At 42.0% G+C, this 18,813-nt stretch overlaps 1 protein-coding gene across 1 annotated transcript in view; it reads right to left on the bottom strand.

Moving 5' to 3' along the window:
• Window positions 1-18,813, bottom strand: part of Mmd (monocyte to macrophage differentiation associated) — an 86,406-nt gene that overhangs the window by 52,492 nt on the left and 15,101 nt on the right. The gene's annotated exons all lie outside the window — the stretch shown is intronic.

Genomic DNA, 18,813 nt, shown 5'->3' on the forward strand with positions numbered 1-18,813 from the left:
CTCTTTACTCACCGAGCCATCTCCCCAACCCTAGAAAATATGTTTAGTAATTTATATTTCTCTATAAAATAAATGTAAAACTCAGCAACAGTACAAAGATGCAAAGTCACTCAAGCAAGCAAGCAAACAAGCAAGCAAGCAGACATGTTTCCTTTGTGAGAACATGCCAAGGAGCTATTGCCAAAAACAGGCAAAGTAGTCAACCAGATGAGAGCTCAGTCACTGCTTTGCAGCCCTCATTCCTCAACTCAGGGAGGTCTGACACAGACAGAGCAGTCTGTCATAGGGTAAACCTCCACCTGAAATACAACATAATCCTAAACCCGCAAGGGATTTTGAGAGCTCAACCCAGCGGTTTGCTTTCCACGATTTAGTCAGAGAATTAGAATCTGTGATAATTCTCAACACTGGAGTCATCGGCCTTGGGGACTATTGTTGACTCTAAGGGGAAAACACATTGCTCTGTTCAGTTTGGGAGGCAAACTAGATTTTAGCTGGATTCTTGTACCACCCGTACCAACCTCGCTAGCCTGTGGGTACTTTAAGGTGTGTGGTGAATTTCATAAGCCTAGAGTAATAGGGTACTCAGGATGTAAAGAAGGAGAACCAGGCATGCTTGTTGATCATTCCTAGCCTGAGGAATGGACTAGCTTTTGAAACACCCCTCCCCCACTCCCCCCCCCCCAACACAGTTGTCATCTGCCTTACGCATGCAAGAATCCATACATATTGTTTAAATCTTGAATCTCCTGCTTGGGGTCACAGGAGAATCTTTGCACCCGGGCACTTGGACCTTGGATAAACGGAGCTCCAAGCTAAAAGCAGACCATGGAGCAATAAGAGCCATAGCACTATATGAGGCAGATTATTAAGCTGTTGGTAAGAAACTTTCTTTGAAATTTTCACAATTGAACAAAGTCCTGAAACTCATGTGCAGGTTACAGTAAGTCTAAGTTAGAAAGATCCTTTTCGTTTGCATGGTCCACATTACCTCTTCATTTCACAGGAGAAAGGCCAAGGCTCTAGCTTCACTGGCCCACCAGATATACCCGAGAGATTCAGTTTCCAAAAGAAAAAAAAAATGTAGATGATTAGATGACACCTTAGGATCAACATCTGAAGTTTTCTGCCTTACACTTGTGAGAATTCACACACAAGAACCTATACACGCACACACACACACACACAAAGAGGGGGTATGAGAGAGAGGGGGGAGGAAGAGGGAAAGGGAGAGGAATGGAGAGAGAGAAGAGGGAAAGGGAGAGACAGAGAGAAAGAGAGAGACAGAGATAGAGACAGAGAGACACGGAGAGAGGGACTCAGGGAAGCGAACGCATGCATCTTTGTCTTAGAGCGGTTCACAGCAACAGTGGAATAATCATCATGATGGGATTGAATGACAGCTTCCTCTTCCTGGTGTCAAGACAGAGTGGCTCATCCCCTAAACTAGAACTTAACAATATTCTGGCAGGATTGAGGTCATTTTGTGACATGACTTTCTCTGATGTGGAGTGTTAGCAACTGCAGTAGCCATGACTGTGAATATTTGAGAGCTAAAACAGAGGATGCTCCAGTTCTGAGGGCTCACTCTACCCACAAACCAAGAATTCAGGTGGGGTTTCCCATTTGATCCTTGCACTGCAGGTCTGAGTTTTAAAATATTCCTCGTGAGTGAAGTTTTCTATCCCAGGACTGACAAATGCTAGCTTTGAAATTACCTCCCGTTGTCTCACTGGGAAGTGTGAATGGTTGATTGAATATTTTGAATGGCGATACAAAATGGCCAGGAATGAATGCTTGAACAACTGTGTAACCAAGGGCAAGCTTTACAGCTTCCTCATCAAGAAAATGTGGTGACCAGTTATGTTTATCTCAGAGTTCCTGTGGAGATTAAATGAACACTGCCTAGGATATACCATTGTCTCCTTATACATTCCGGTCGTTAGTACCAGAGAAAGACACACTGTTTATTTTTTCTTAAGTCTCAAAAACCAGTACCAATGGCTTTGTACATGATGATGGTGGCTGATGAGGAGAGACCCCAAAGAAAATTTTAGATCATTGGTTGTCACTAGAGATTTCAAGTTACTCAGTATCTAATCTAGCAGAGGCTAAACTCGTTTGGTTTGGGATTCAAATTTTAAACTTTAATTCAGTTCCAAACTCCTCAGATAGTGATATTGGCCAAATATTGTTTGTCCTAAAGACCTAGGAATGGGAGACCATGATAATGACCCTGAAGTTATAGGTTAGTGATGAGAATGGGGAGGACCAAGAGATGGAAAACAGTGTAATAGGAGGTTAATGTGATCAAAATATACAATATGGATACTTATAAGCATGTAAAATATGATATGTATATGGAACCCATTATTATGTATACTTAATACATGCTAATACAAACTTCTTTAAAAAAATTTTTTTTTGATTCTTGTGAATCTTGCATCTGGCATCCCAATCCCCTTCATCTCCCTGTCCCTCCATATCCGCCCTCCATCCTTGCAGCCCACCCCTCTAAGGGAAACAAATTTCACTATGGAAGCTGTGGGGTGTCCCACAGTAGACCCCTTAGATAGGCCAATGATGAGAAGCAACTTTACTTATAAATGTTCATTGTAGTGAGCCATTGGTCTGTTTCCAGGCCTCTGGCTTCTGCTACACCATCAATACTGGATCCTGATGGGACTCCTCTCGGATATCTTCTTGTGGCCCTGAGTCATGGAGATTCTGCAACGGGGCCCCTTTACACGCTCCAGCAGTTTGTAGGCGATGGTGCAGATGTTGGAGTGGGCCAACTCAAAGCTCTGGAACTGAGCCTTGATGGTAGCTGAGTTGGCCAGCCTGCAAGTTCTCCTACATCCATGTCATCCGGGCCAGCTCTCCCACTCTAATACCCTCGGGGAAGACTCACCTACACCTACTTCACCAGGGTCAGCTCTACTGTGCTGTCCAGCTGAGGTGCAGGCCTGCTCTTCCAGAGTTCTGCAGCCAGTGAAGGGTGAGGTCAGATCCCTGGTGACTCCCACATCCTCCGGCCAGTTCTCCCACTCTGCCCAGGAAGGGGTAGGACAAGCTCACCAAAGCTCATACCATTTGTGCCAGCTCACCCAAACTCATGCCATCTAGAACAGCTCTATAAAGCTCCCAGGTGAGGTGCGGGTCACCTGAGTGCTGCAGACAGCAGGAGCGGGGCCATTTCTGCTTAACCCTGCAATGGCCTCAGGTGGCATCCCAAGCCAGGGACAACTGCATGGCTTTTGGCAATAACACGGCCCACAGGCATTGACACAGACCACTACAGCTGTAGGGCCGTGGTCCCAGACACGGCCCCTTTGGACCACGGCCCTGGGCCTTTCCGGAGCAGCGTGGGCCTGGACTTCACTTTGATTTCAGGTTGTAGCTCAGGCTACTCACATCCGGCTGCTCCTCACTAGCGGTTCCACCTCTCTTCATAGTACGCTTTCTCACCTGTCTCTCCACGTGCACACTCATCAGAGCGCGGCTCACATGTGTGTCCACAATGGCATCTCCTTTTGAAAGGTAGGTTAAATGTGCAATCCAAAGATTCCAAAGGAAGTAAATCCCTGGCCAAAGTTAAAGACAGCTTCCTCTACCACCTCTCTACCACCTACTTGCTTGCTTTCAGCCATGCCCAGCCCAGCCAGGGAAAGGCCAGAGGTATTGTCTCAGCACTTCGAGCTGCCTAATAGAAACTTTTTTAAAAAGCTCACATGAAAACAGAATGATATAGCTTACTGACATGGAAAGTTCCATGGTCTTGGCCAAAAAGAACCACTGCACTTAACATCCGCTAATGCTGCTTTTGCAGGCTTTCGGAGCCATATTCTTTTTTTTTTTTTTTTTTTTTTTTTTTTTTTTTTTTTTTTTTTTTTTAACATTTAGTTCTTTATTTTTAAAGTTCAGAGGTGAAGCCAGAAGACAAAGTAGCAGATGAGGATACCAGCAGAAGACAGTCCTGAGGATGTGGTCAGATAACACTCAGCGAGTCACGGGTTAGTTTTCCTCCCTCTGAAAAACAACCCTGGGTCAGGAAATCGGCTGGGGGCAGACACAGAGCTACCTTTGACTCACTGCAGTTTCTGCCTGGTACACAGGATGTTATTATTGAAGATGAGTCTCCCTATATAATCAACTATTTATTTATTGCATTGATGTATGTCTGTGTGAGTCCGTGCACGTGAGCATTATTTGTCTCCCTAAAATGTTCTCCATCTTCCTTCTTGAGGCTCAGTCTTGTTGAACCCGGAACACCCCCTGCCCCCCAGTTCCTCTAAGTTAGGTGCCCGGTTGCACTGAAGGTCTTCTCCCTCTGCCTTCCCAGGTGCATGTTTCTATGCCTGGCTTTAAAAAAAAAAAAAAAAAAACAAAAAACCAAAACAATAACAACAACAACAAAAACCCATGGGTGCTGCAGATTGAACTCAGCGGCTCATGGTTTTGCAGCAAATGTTTTACAACCAATGTAAAACCGTCACCTCATCTCCCCCATAACAAAGGTAGGTTCAGGCTCCCTCTCCTAATGGTTACAGGCTTCTTGAAGTAAATATCACAGTTCCCATAACCGCTCATTTGATTGTCATAAAATATATGTACCAACAAACCTACAAGTTTAGCCATTTTCAAATGTACTGATGTGACGTCATATAACCATGACTATGGTCGATTTTCAGGGCTGGTTCAGAAACCTGAGGGATACTCTACCCATGTCATGAGTACTCCTGTTTCCCTGTCCCTCAGCTATAGCTGTCTATGTTAATTTCCCTTCTGGAACAGTCATATAAACATGGTTGTCCAGTATCTATGCTTGGTGTCAGGTTTACTTCACTGACTCTAACCTAATAACAGGAGGGTTATCGGTATTGTGGCATGTGGCACTACTGCTAAGTATTATCTGTGTATGTACACATCACATCCACATCTTGTCTATACATTCATCTGACAATGGATATTTGGGTTGTTTCCACCTCTTAGCTGTATAGGATTTAAGAGTCAGGGGATCTATGATGCCAGACATTTGTGATCATTCAAGACTGACCTGGGACAGTGATTCTAAGGTTGTTGTCTCACCATAAAAAAATATTAAAGATGAGGCTTTTTATTGGAATAAGAAAAATTGAAGCATATTTTGTTAAAAAATTGTCACAGCAAATCAGTCCAGGGAGATGTCTCAGCAGCTTAGAGGTTATTCCCAAGGATGTTGCCTAGGTTTGGCTTCTCTGACCTACATGGTGGAAGGAAAACAACTCCCACAAATTGTCCTTTGACCTGTATGCATGTACACACACACACACACACACACACACACACACACACACACACACACTGCACATACTCTTAATGAAAGATTTGAGAAAGAATTATTACTGAAAAGGGAGAAGTTGAGGAAACTTGAGAAATGAAGTAAAATTGAGAAACTCTTGAGAGCTGGCAGTGGCTAAGACAGACTCATGAAGAAAAGTTTCCTTGAAACAAACACAGGTGAAAGGGTGTTCTGCTAAAGCAAGCACGTAAAAGGACATGTGATGAAAGATTCACTAACAACATGCATATATTGGTTTGCCTTACACTGAGTAGTTGACCTCCATTTGTCTGGACTCTATGGAGGGAAATGTACCAAAACATTACTGGTGATACGCTATGGCTTCTTGCAGCTTCCTCTGACTTGGGCTGATTGACAGAGTGATATCAGTTGAGACAAGATACGCTGAGACAAGACCTATGTAGGACACGGGCTGTTTGGAGGAAGTATAAATAGGACTCTTCTGAAAGTGAAGAAGCCTGAGCTTGACTTGCTGGTAGAGATAGCTATACAATGCTTGTTGGTCTCACATCATTGCTGGTCATCCTTTCGCTGAGAGAGGCACTGTCAAGAACTTCTCCTGGAGTCCCTCCTGGTCTTTCCTGCTGACTCATGCCAGGGCTGAGTCCTGGCTGCCTCCACTAGGTCATGCCACCACTGCTGATTTGTCTTTCTTATCCAGACTTTACTGAACTAGAGTGCTAGTTTATCCATAAAGTGTTTGTAAGTGGATAGAGCTGCCACTACTGACCTGTAAACTGAACTGCCAATTTCCAGACAACACATACAGGAGTTGCTCCAAAGAACCATTTCTAAACAGACCTACTTCCCCCGATTCTTTCTTTTCTACTACCTCTGGTGGGTGATGGGTTAGAAGGGAGGTTAAAGTGTTCAAGAACATCATTAAAAATAGGATTAAAAAAAATTAAGTTACACTGTGCCTCCTCTTTTTCTTGGCTATCCCCTTTACAGTTTAGCTTGGTTAACCCATATACAGCCACAAGCCCTCTTATTCATCTTCTTCAGTGTCTCAGCAAGATTTGAACTTTCATAGTTGAACACCTTGCGTGTATTCAGCCTTTCGGTAATTACTGAATCCTCATGAGTCTGTGAAGTGGATATTATACTCCCCCTTTAAAGGTGTGGAGGCGAAAGGTAGCCCTCTGTAGGTGTCTGCTGGACACTGTGACTCTTAATCTTCCTTTCCACTTTAGCCTCTTCTTTCCCTGGAATGTGAACCATCACCTTGTAGTTTTCAGGATGGGACCTGTTCCTTTACTATCTACAGAGAGCTATCTTTTGCCTCCATACCTTTAAAGGAGGATTATGGTTACTTCACAGAGTTAGGAGGATACGGTAATTACAGAAAAGCTGAATATATACACGGTGCTCGATTATAAAAGTTCAAATATTGCCTTGAAGGCTTAAGGAAGGGAATGCGATTATGAAGGCAAGATAATTCTTTTCCTCCTCCATGTTTCTTTCGACTTCTTTGTTATGATCTTCGCAGTGCATACCATACCACCGGAAGGAAAATTTTCTGTAGATCAGTAGGAGAGTTTGGGGATCAGGATAGAAGATAGAAACAGATATCCAGTTTCCATATGTTGCTGGGTCAAAGAACCTTTGTTAGCCAAAAGATCTACTTTTTCCAAAACAGCACGAGAGCTTAGAGCAAAGACAGAGATCTTTGAAACTTGATGCTCCTGGTTGCAAAAGCCTCAAGTGTTCAGATCTGGGCCACTGGGACTGGAAAAATGAAGATTCTTATCTCCTTTAAAGCCCTTTCTTCTTTCCAGGGCAGATGCCTCCTTCCAAATTCAGTAGGGCAGAGCAAAAGGCTGTATCCTCCCCCCCACCCCAACTTAAAAGAAGTATCTCAAAGGCGCTAGAGGACAAAGAATCTTTTTTAAAATCTTTAACTCTTCCTGGGGAAGCTAAGTAGCACAGGGCTTCTAGAAACATCTTCTGAGCCCTTCTTTTTGGGAAGAAAATTCAGAGTCAGCTGGAGGAAACTGCCTAGCCAGGGTCTTTAAAAAAAAAAAAAAAAACAAACCTGAGGTTAGTGTGGAGTAGGGACTGAACACTTTGCCTCTAGCTGGAAGCCTTTTGTTGCTTTTTAAGCCAGCTGGTGTCCAGCTGACTTTCCAAACTGAATTGTAAGGAAAAGAACTGAGATACCCTTATTAAAAGGATTTCTAGAAGTTTCCATGGGGAGCCCCACCCATTACAAAGTTCTAAACTGGGTACCACCAAGAAAAGGGGAAGGGAACAAAATCAGACTGACTAGGGACCCTGGAAAGAAGAAAAATGAAAATTGAAAATAGTCTTATGGGATATTTGGTACATGTGGCCTCTGTCACCTACAAGATACATCTGCATCCCAGTGCCCAGGAAATGTCAGTGTTACTCTGTGTAATGGCAGATTGAGGAACATGATGCTTCCAATAGCAAATGGCATGATTCAGGGAAGCCTTGGTGACGGAAACCGATTGTAGATGATCCAGATGGACTCTGATGCAATCCCAAGGGTCATAGCAGAGACAGGAGAGGCTTAGGAGAGAACAGGTTGGGGGGGGCAGTATGCTCAGAGAGGTTACAAGTGAATTGAGGTGGCCCCAAGATAAGACACCCCTAAAGCTATCGGAACTGGGAAGAAACAAGAGCCTTTGGGGAGAATGTGACTCCATCAGCTCTGTCTGCACAGATGTCAGGATGGACAGCTAGGTCAAGTTAAAGCCCCAACTCCTTCCTCTTTTCTATGTCAGAAAGGTTCCTAGAAACTGATGTCATCCATGAAGCTATTGCCAGATGCAGAAGGTTGCTTTCTAAGGAATCTGGCATTGAGCATTGGGTGAGAATCTTTGTAATAGTCCTATTTAATAAGATGGTTTTGCAGAGGTTCTCAACCTGTGGGTCGAAACCCCCTTTGGGGATTAGATGACCCTTACACAGGGATCGCTTGAGACCATCAAATACAGATATTTTACATTTTGATTCATTACAGTAGCAAAATTACAGTTATAAATTAACAACAAAAATAATTTTATGTTTGGAGGGTTGTCACCTAACATAAGGAACTGTGTTCAAGGGTTGTAGCATTCAGAAGGTTGGATGCCACTGGTTTAGGGTTTAGGGAGATAGCTCAGACATTAAGAGTTTCTATTGTTCTTTCAGAGGACCCAACTTTGATTCCTAGCACTCATATTAGGCGGTTAATAAAAACCTGTAATGGCAGCTCCAGGAAATCTGATGCCTTCTGGATTCCTTCGATATTGTGCTCATATGTGTGAACTGGACCCACACATAGAAACTTCACACACACACACACACACACACACACACACACACACACACACACACGTTATAAAGATCCTCAGAAGAAAGGGAGGAAAGATTGGGAGGTTAATGGAGCTGACTTTTCATGGACTGAAGTATCTGAAACTGAGTCAAAAGAAATGCTTCATCTTTTCAAACTTAACTCCCCCCCCCCCCCAAAATATCTCTTACTGTGATGGAAAACTGACTAACAAGAATTGAATCTCAAAGTTTCACAATCTGCTATGTGGTAACTATGCTTCTATAATATATAATGACCAACTGCTGTCTTTCTGCCATGAAAAGGTCCCATAACTCATGTGGTCTGTCTATATGTGTGAATATAAGGTGACTTCTAGTCATTCATTACTGGAACAAACCCCACAATAGGTTGCTTAGAGAGAAATATCCATGAATGTTCTTCAGAATGAGTTGCTAAATGAAGACATGATCAGTCAAAAGCCGTAACCTTTGGAAAGCCTTTTGATACTGAGTTCCAAATCACTCTTTGGAAAGACACTACAGATACCCCTCCGGCTGTCATGATCATTGCCAAAAATCACAAAGTAGGGACATTGATGTAAGACTTTCAGGGGATTATGTGTTGTACATGGTTTAGGTCCCAATGTTGTGAGATGGTTTTTCATTCTTGTTTTTTTTTTTTTCCCGACAGTGTCACGATATATCTCTAAGACTTTACACACGCAGCTGTTCACATCAAATTTAGCAATTCCCAGTTTCATCTTTCTTTGGCACAACTGTTTTTCAACAGTGGAGAATAATCTATGGTAGCTGTGCTCTCTGTCTGGAATGAGGGAGTTCACTTAGTATATAGCAAACCAAGTAAAAGAGTAAGTGGCAGGTGGCAGAGAGAGAGGAGCAGTAGGTGGATATCAAAGCGTCACCAAATCAGGCCCCCAAAATGTACAGTAGAGACAACAGGAGTAGCCACATTGAAAGAGCAAACCAAAGGTAACATTCTTAGACTCTGGACTTAACAAATGGTGGCAGGGAGTGACTGGGGAAGCCCCGTTGATAGGACCACCTAGGGTTCTGGGTAGAGAAAGCCTGGGGTGGAGCAGAGTGCTCTTCTGGGTGAGGCTTCCAAGTGAAGAATAAATCCTAGCAGATGAACACTGTCATCATTTGGATGCTTATAATCATGATGACTGGGGAGGATTGGCTGATAAAGTCACAGGGAAGTTCCAATTAGAAAGCCTCAGGCAGAGCAGAGTCATTTCCCCCATAGATTAGCTCCAGGCAACTCTGCCACTGTAGACAGAGTTATATCGTGGAATAAACAACAGCAAAGCTTATCGGAAATGTTTCCCCTTCTAGCTGTTCTCAAAGGCATGATGTTATTACTACTCTCGGATTTTTTAAATCTTTTCCTTCCTCCCTGTTACAGAGTTGGGGGTTGGCCTGATCCAGGACAGGGGTTTTTTGTAGAACACTTGGCATAAACATATCTGGGTCTGAAGTAAGGGAAGGGGACAATCCCATTTCCAGAGCTGGCTTCTCAGTGAGTTAAAAACTGCATGTGACAGTCACCAATGGAGTGTACATTACACCGCTAACAGTCACGTCAGTTCACCCTCAGCCTTCCCTGGAAGAACTCGACACCCGTCATCTGCCACTTTCGAATGTCGGATCCCTCACCAAGTCTTTATGACAGCAGCTGAATGGGATCTTTCTCTCCTCTCATTAACTCCTCCATCTGCACTGTCTTACTCTATTCCCTGTCACATCCATACTTGGTCCCAGAATGAAGGCTGTGGTGCATTTTTTATTTCGTCCTACATAAGGAGCCAGTCATTCGTCTTCACCGTGCCTTGGCTTTCTCACTGAGGAAGGCTGTGAGAACTGATAAGTTTTAAGCACCAATTCATCATTAACAATGCAATCAGTCTTTGTATATGGGTCACTCTACTGCCACAACTGCAATCTTCAGATCTCCTAAGGCCACAATTGTAGTTGAGAATCTGATGAAGTCTTTTGGCCCTATACATTGCCAAAGATGGATTGAGAGATATAGATATCTAATAAAAAATGTGGTTAATGACCAATGTTGGAAGCTCAAATTTAAAAATTTAACTGTTCATGTCTTGGGTTATTTCTAAGTTGGTTGTAGATAGGAGAATCTATATCACTACCTCTATCTATCTATTTGTCTGCTGTCTCTCTCTCTCTCTCATCTCCATCATCTATTTATCAATCTATTCAATCTCTAATCTATGTATCTTTCATCTATGTATCTATATATGTATGTATGCACATATGTATGTATTATCTATCTATCCATCTATCTAATCTCTTTCATCTATCTACCCATCATCTATCAATCTATCATCTGTCTGTCTGTCTGTCTATGGTAAATTATGTTCAACCAGGAAGTGAGGAGTCTAGCAACAGGTTCTGCAGGTTTATGCTGGAACTTCAGAATGATTGTCAATACCCTCTAGCTGCCTCTGCTATTAAGTCTCTATTTATAGCAACACCTTGGAAAGATGATTGAGAGGCTTTCAAGCTATATTGGAAATAGGCCCTGGCCTTTAGTCCTTTAGGGACCATTAAACATTAGGTGCTTCTTGCTCAATCTGCCCTAGAAGCTTGTGATTTGAGATTTCTTCTGTACATGGTTGAGTAGTCGTGATATGCCTGTCATTTCTCAAAACGAGGGCACGGATGTTTAAGATATTAATTCCTGACACAGGAGCACATTTGCAGAGGATAAATTAGGCCATTTTCAAATAAGACCGCATTGTTAGAGAACACATACATCATTTCTAAATGGTAAAGAGCAGGTTTTACATACGTTTCTATTTAAAACATTTCTACTCTCAATAAAATTGCCAGCTCTTAACATTTATATATGATATTTCTCCTGATGGGGAAGGGATTGTACCTGTCATTACTCCTGAGGATGGTGATGCTTTTTTGAGACTACTGGAATCAAGAGTTAGGATTTGCCTTCAATTTACACAACCACATGTGTGCATATGCTTTTTGCTTTTATTTGTTATTTATTTTTTTTCTAATTGAATTTATTTATAGATTCTCCAGTATCTGCCTTGGCCCATGTGTCTATTTTTGATTCATTTTATTCATCAATAATTTAATTAGCAGATATAATAGTCATGTCCACCCCCTCCAACTCCCTCATATGTCTCCCAACCTTACCTTTTCCTCCTCTTCCTCCTCTTCCTCCTCCTCCTTCTCCTCCTCCTCCTGCTGCTCCTCTTCCATAATCCACTAAGTCTAATTAGTAGTGCCCATATGTGCATGGGCACAGGACCATTACTAGCTGCTCCCTGACTGGGGATTTTGCATTTTCTCCTCTGTATCTGCTACTTTATATTTAAGGGAAAATAATGCAACACACAGCACTTACAGTAAGGACTCTAACGTTGTATTTGCATTTGAATTATTCTCCTTCTTTAAGGTCAATATATGATGCAATTTGGTAGTAAACCTAAGAATGCTGACTGAATCCTTTTGCCTAACATTATATGCCTTGATGTCCCTAATGCATCCTCCACATGAGCAAATAGACAGGCTCACAGCCATAATTCCCAGTGAGAAGAATTTAATTCATCATTTTGTTGTTGTTGTTTCTGGTGATGCTGGCGTAACTGTGGATGGCATCCACTTGCGTGGAATGAGGAGCTGACTCAAGCTATCGATGACCATTTTTTAAGTGGTCTCTGTAGCTCTCAGCCATCTCTGGGTCCCTCAGGTGTGAAGCATCTCTGTAGCAGTCATTGGACCCAATTTGATGAAGGACAGTTTTGGGCTTACTTTGCTCCAATGTATTGCTGAAGAATGAAGAAGCAGCCTCATTTGGGATACGCCTGACACTCGGGGCTTAAATTGGCCTGCCGTGAACCTGAACTTAAGGAACAGTGACTCGGCTTAATTAAGTGTCTCTGCCTCAGAGAATCTAACCTTAGTTTCAGGTCAAGGTTGGTACCTCAGGGTGGAAATTCTCATTTGGACCATTTCTGTAAAATTTTAGATTCTGTTTGTAGTGAAGCTAGGGATCAGGTTTCCTAGGCAAGAGCAGGAAGCAGCATCTTTTTCTTAGAGCTCTCCAGCAAGTGGGTACTTAATCTGTTTCCAGCTTTCCTTTTCATGAGAAATAGGTTAATTTTCTGATGGAAAGAAGCTGTCAATGCTAGCTGATCTGTGCCAAGAGCAAGATGTTCATTTTCCCTCTAGGTAATCGCTATCATCTATCAATCCATCCAATCTCTTATCTATCTATCTATCTATCTATCTATCTATCTATCTATCTATCTATCTATCTCCCTTTCTCCTTTCCTCCTCTCCCTCCTCTTCTCTTTTCTCCTCCCTCCCTTTCTTTCTTCTCTCCCTCTTTTTTCTCCCCTCTGCCCTCCATTGTTCTCCCCCTTTCTCCTCTTACGCTTTCTCATTCACTCTGAAAACATCTTCATCTAAAATACATAATTATCACACAAAGTCATTAAGGCCATACAGTTTTGGGTTTTGTTGCTGTTTTTTTATGTTGTTCTGGAGAAGTTCGACTCACAACAACAGACATCAGGTCAGTGGAGGCCAAGGACTGGTGTTGGGAAAGAGGTACTAGAGAAATGTCTGCAACAATGGAGACCCTCTCAATCTTGATCACGGCAACACTCACGCAGCTGTGTCACCTGTCTAGGGCTGCCAGGCTGAAGCTTAATCAACAGAAATGCACTGCCTGGCTATTGTGGAGGCTGAAAGCTCAAGTGCTCTTCCTTGCTTGTGGAGGGCTGTGTTCTCACTGTGTCCATGTGTAGCTTTCCTTCTGTGCATAGAACTGTTGGCGTCTTTTCCTCTTTTGTAGAGGGCATGCATGCGATAGAGAAATCAGAATTAATAAACACACACAGTTTTCTCTTCAGTAAAAGGGGTGTGCATACCTGTTTTCCATACAGAAGGCTGGGGATGGATATGTTAATAACCTGGTCATCTTTGCTACTCTGTGAATCCAGGCCTCACCAGAACTCTTTTATCCTGATCATTGCCTCTCAGTCAATAGAACTCATCCCTATGAAAGAGGACCCATGTACTTTGCAAAAAGAGTTTGCTCTTATGCTTATTCCAAACCCATCCTCCCTAGACTCTTCTCCTGAGCACTGCTTTTGAGACAGAAGAACCCATTCTTGTGGAAGAGGCCATAGGGGCTTTGTGGTTTGCAAAGACATGTACTCAGCAAAGGAGTTTGGATGTCGCCAGGCCTCAAGCTTTGTTGGAATAGTTGTCATAAGGAAACTTTCTCTAAAACTTTTACTATGTTCAAAATGTAAAAAGCAAACTGTTTAGGGTCAGATTCCAGAAGTTTGAACCAGCTTGGCTAAATCATGAGGGTCTGTGTTTCCTTCTTGAGTCTCCATGGATTATTTCACTGCCAACCTTAGTGTTTACAGGAACATCCATAGTTTTTCTCTGACGTCATCAGAGTACTGGGTCAGGACTCCTTTCCTTATGACTCTGTTAAACTTAATTACCTCCTGAAAGGTCCTATATCTAAATACAATCATGTACTACATAATGGTGGTGTGGACAACAATGGGACACATATTTAGGATGGTCCTATAAAATGATGTCACCGAGTCTCACCATGGCATCTCAGTTCATATAAATAAGTTATGGTGTCCACACAATGACAAGAGTCTCTGATGAAGCATCTTTCAGGACGTATCGCTGCTGTGAGTGATTACTTGGTTGCTCTATAGTCATTGAGATTTACATCATCTACATGAAGATTTGGCGCCCATACAATTTAGATCATAACGACCATATAATTAAAATTTGTAGAGTTGTATACCTGAAAAGAATGTATTTTCTTTATGTGTATAATACCTTAACAGGCAAAGGAAGCATTAGTCATCATGGAAAAAATTACTGTGTGCTTTTAAAACAGAAAGCACATTTCTGTAACAATCCAGAAAAATACGATTTGTTTGTTTTTATGACAGTAATTTTTAAAACGAAAAACAATAAAAAAGAAAAAGAAGAAGAATCACAAGCCACTTCCATCAGGTGCTGAACAAATTACATGCCCATTTCAAGTAATACTGCTTTTGACTCTGTGATGTGATTAGTAAACAGAGCAATTTAGGGCAGCGTGTTCTTGTGGAAGGAATCTGCAATGTAGGTTACATTAGAAATCCATTGGGATGGGATGGGCTGGAGAAGCAGATGGGAAACTTTGATGCTATGGGTAATAGCCAAGTTCATATTTTTTCTAAGTACCTTGATTGGGAGAATGTTGAGGTCAAGGTCAAAATAATTTGGGACAGATTTTAGGACAATAAGCCTAATGTAGGGTGTGTAAGATGTTGGCTTAAATCTTGGGTGTAGGTGATTCAAATGAAAGGGCTTCTCTCTCTTGATCTCTATTCTCTCACCTGGAAAAGGGAGCACATAAAAGCTGGCATGCCACGTTATAGTGAAGACTTGACTCAAAGGGCAAAAACCACAGACACAGACTGTCGTTAGGAAATGTTTTTTTTTTTTTTTAAAAGATTATTATCTAATTTGTGGGGGTGTTTTTCCTGCATGTATATCAGTACACTATATGCATGTAGTGCCTGTGGAGGCCTGAAGAGGGTGTGGGATACCCTGGGACTGGAGTTACAGAAGGTTGTGAGTTGCCATGGAGGTGTCAGGAATTGAGCTCATCTCCTTAACCACTGAGCTACCACTCCTGCCTTCATGAAGTAGGACATCCTTGATATTTGGTGTCAAGTATGAGTTGTATAGCAGATTTATAATGAATCAGGTACAAAGATACTGAAAGAATGTTTCAGTCTCTCAAAGCAGATGTGGTCTAGCACCCTGGAGAGCTCCTCTTGAAGGCCATTGGCTTTGTCTGCAGAAGGCTGGAAGACTTTTCTCCACTAAGACCCCAGACCTGTGGGCGTCTTTGTTGGAAATGTTTTTCTCTTACTATAATTATTTGGTTTCCAAGGAACTGGAGACGTCATTATTCATCCAAGAACATTTGGATCCTGAGTCAGAAGGGCAAGTTATTTCTTCTATTCTAATCGGACTTTTCACAAGATTTCCTAAGCTGAGTAGCAGCAGCTCAGTTATAAAGATGAATAAAAAATAACAAGGAACCATTAATGTGTCCGTGGCTTGGTATGGTTTCTAGTGCTTTGTGTTGGAAAATTGGATGTCTGCATTATTGTTTTATTTCCTGAACCTGTGACTTAAGATGAACAGTTGTCCTTCTTTGGTTTTTTGATTATATGAAAGAATTTTGAGTTAAAGAACTTGATGTTGGTAGAGGTGGTGTGTGTGTGTGTGTGTGTGTGTGTGTGTGTGTGTGTGTGTGTGTGCATCTGCATGCCACAGCATACATGTAGAAGTTACAGAATAACTTTCAGGAACCAGCTCTGAGGGGCAGCTCAGGTCATCAGGCTTACCTTGCAAATGCTTTTACCCACTGAACCATCTCACCAGCCTGTGTTAAAGGACCCTTAAGAACCAGCAATCTAGAATATTATACAATTTGAAAATGGAAATGCCATTAATCAATTGGTCTATATAAGGTTTAGCATCATATTTACTTCATGTCAAGGCCTGTGTTGTGTGCTGAAAAGTTAACCAGTGAGTCAGATATAGATGGACCTATGGACAGCCTTGAAGTTTTCTCTCATCCAGTGTCAATTCCTCCTAATTGATGTTTATCTATGATGTAGAAGACATTTTAATTTTATATATGTCAGAATTAGGTTAAAACATGACACAAAAGCAGGCCTGATGGCGTACACCTCTAATAATTCCAGTACTTGGGAATATGAAGTAGGATGAAGACTGTGAGTTCTAGGCTAGCCTGGGCTACATAGTAAGACTCTGTCTAAAAACAAAAAGAAAACAAGAATACAAAACAAAATTAAACTTAACAACATCAAAGCTAAGTAAGAAGCTTAGCTGTGACTAACAGAGATGTACATGTTGTATATTTAAGTGCAAGTCAAGATCTCAACTCAGTTCTAAAAGGCACGGGAGAAGGAACAGAGGGATAGCTCTAAGTATCTGGTCCACTGTGTTCAGCATCCAGTCCGGGCATTGCACAGTGTGATTATTATCACCTATTATCAGCTGCACTAATCTGGAATCACCTAGGAAACACACTCCAGTATGTGTCTGTGCAGATGTTTCCAGAGAGTCTTAACTGAGGTTAAGACTTACCCTGAATATTGGCAGCACCATCTTGTGGGCTAGGATCCTGTCCTAAGTAAAAAAGAAGAAGACTTAGGATCTGGAGTTGGTGTGAATGGGAGGTGATATCTGTCTTTAAGTATCTGAACAAATGTTATTGGGAGGAATTACTAGAATTATTGTAGTTAGATTCAAAGGACAGAATTCAGCCAAAAAGAGATTTCCAAAGAATGAGACAAAATAGCTTCAATGTATGAAAGAAAAAAATTTTTTTTGATAATTTGCATTGTTTGAAAATGGGACTCAAGCCTCCAACCAGGTAATGATGTTCACACCATAGTGAGGGTTCAAGTGGCTGATTTCCATGTCTTGGAGATGGTCCAGAGGGGAGCCCTGCACTGGTCACTGGTCAAATAAATTTGGGTTCTTAGAGGTTCTTGGACTGCATCTGAGAATCATCTAGGGCAGCATTTTTCAGCCTGTGGGTTGTGATCACTTTGGCACACCTTTATCTCCAAAAATACTTACATTACAATTTATAGTGGTATTAAAATTACAGTAGCAAAAATATAATAATTTTATAGTTGGAGGTCACCACAACATGAGGGACTATATGAGAGAATCGTAGTGTTAGAAAGGTTGAGAACCACTGATGGAGGGGTTGAGCTCAGGAATTTCTACTGGGCAAGCACCTCAGCTTGTTATGATAAAACTCAATGTCAGAGTAGGCTGTTTAGCTGCAGTGGGACTGGAGGGGTTTCCTTTCACCTGTATTAGGCAAAGGCTGAACTCTAGTGTGAAAAGGCTTCAGGCAGAGACATGAAAACAAATGAGCAAGGCTGAGAATGTAGTTCAGTTCATGAAGCTTACCTAGCAAGGAAACATTCTGAATTTGACACCCAGCACAACATAACCTAGGTGTGGTGCATGCCTTTGATCCTGTATGTAGAGGACGAAGGTTAGAGGATCTGCAGTTCAAAGTCAAGGTCACCCTCAGCTACATGGCCAGTCTGAGAGCCAACCAAGTTACATGAGACCCCATCTCCACGAAAGAAGACAAAATATGAGTGGCAGGCACATTTTGGGGTTAGCTAGTAAGAACGGAGTTGTTGAGTTCAGGAACACAATGAGAAGGTAAGGTCAATGTGTGGAGAGCTTCAGGGGCTGCTGCATGTTCAGGTCACCCAGTCAGGCTTCCCAAATGAACACAGCACTCTTTATGGAAGAATCTCTTTGTGGAAGAATGAATAAAAGCAATTGCAGATGTAATACTTCCTCCACTACTATGGTGTAGTTTGATATAAAAAGTCCCCCAGAGGCTCATGTGTTGGATACTTGGTTCTCAGATGATGGTAATGTTTGGGGAGATTGTCTAACTTAGGTAAGATGAGTCTTAGCTGGAGAAAGTGGGTGAGTGCTGTGTGTGGGAATGGAGGTGAGGTTTATAGCTGGGCCCCACTTTCTGTTCCACATCTCCTTTCTGATTCTCCAGGATGTGGGCAACCCCTGCCTCCTGCCTTCCCAGCCACCGTGGACTGTATTCTTTTAAACTGTGATACAAAAATAAACATTTCTGTCCTTGGTTTGTTTAAGGCAGGCATTTTATTGCAGCAGAGGACAAATAAGTGATGCTCTCAGTGTTCTCAAGCCTGGGATCTGGACCTCTTCACCATGCCAGTGTTGCGCTTAATTATACAATGTGTGGCAAACGGCCCATAACCTTAATGTTCCCTTCTATTCACAGCGTACAGGAAGATAAGACATCCTGTGACATCATTATTCTAGCCTCAGTTGACACAGGAAGCACTTAGAGGTCTCTTCAATACAAAGGGACAAATCACAGGACTAGAAGCCAATTGTCAAAGTTTTCTCTTAAATGACTTCTTTTTTTTTTTTTTTTTTTTTTTCCGATGGCCAATTCAGCTTCTGGCAAGTCAGCACATTCAGAGGATTTTTTTTGTTTGTTTTTTTTTTTTTTGGTATCAAGGCAATCCTTAAGT

Source organism: Arvicanthis niloticus, chromosome 6, assembly GCF_011762505.2.
Source record: "Arvicanthis niloticus isolate mArvNil1 chromosome 6, mArvNil1.pat.X, whole genome shotgun sequence".
NCBI lineage: Eukaryota > Metazoa > Chordata > Mammalia > Rodentia > Muridae > Arvicanthis > Arvicanthis niloticus.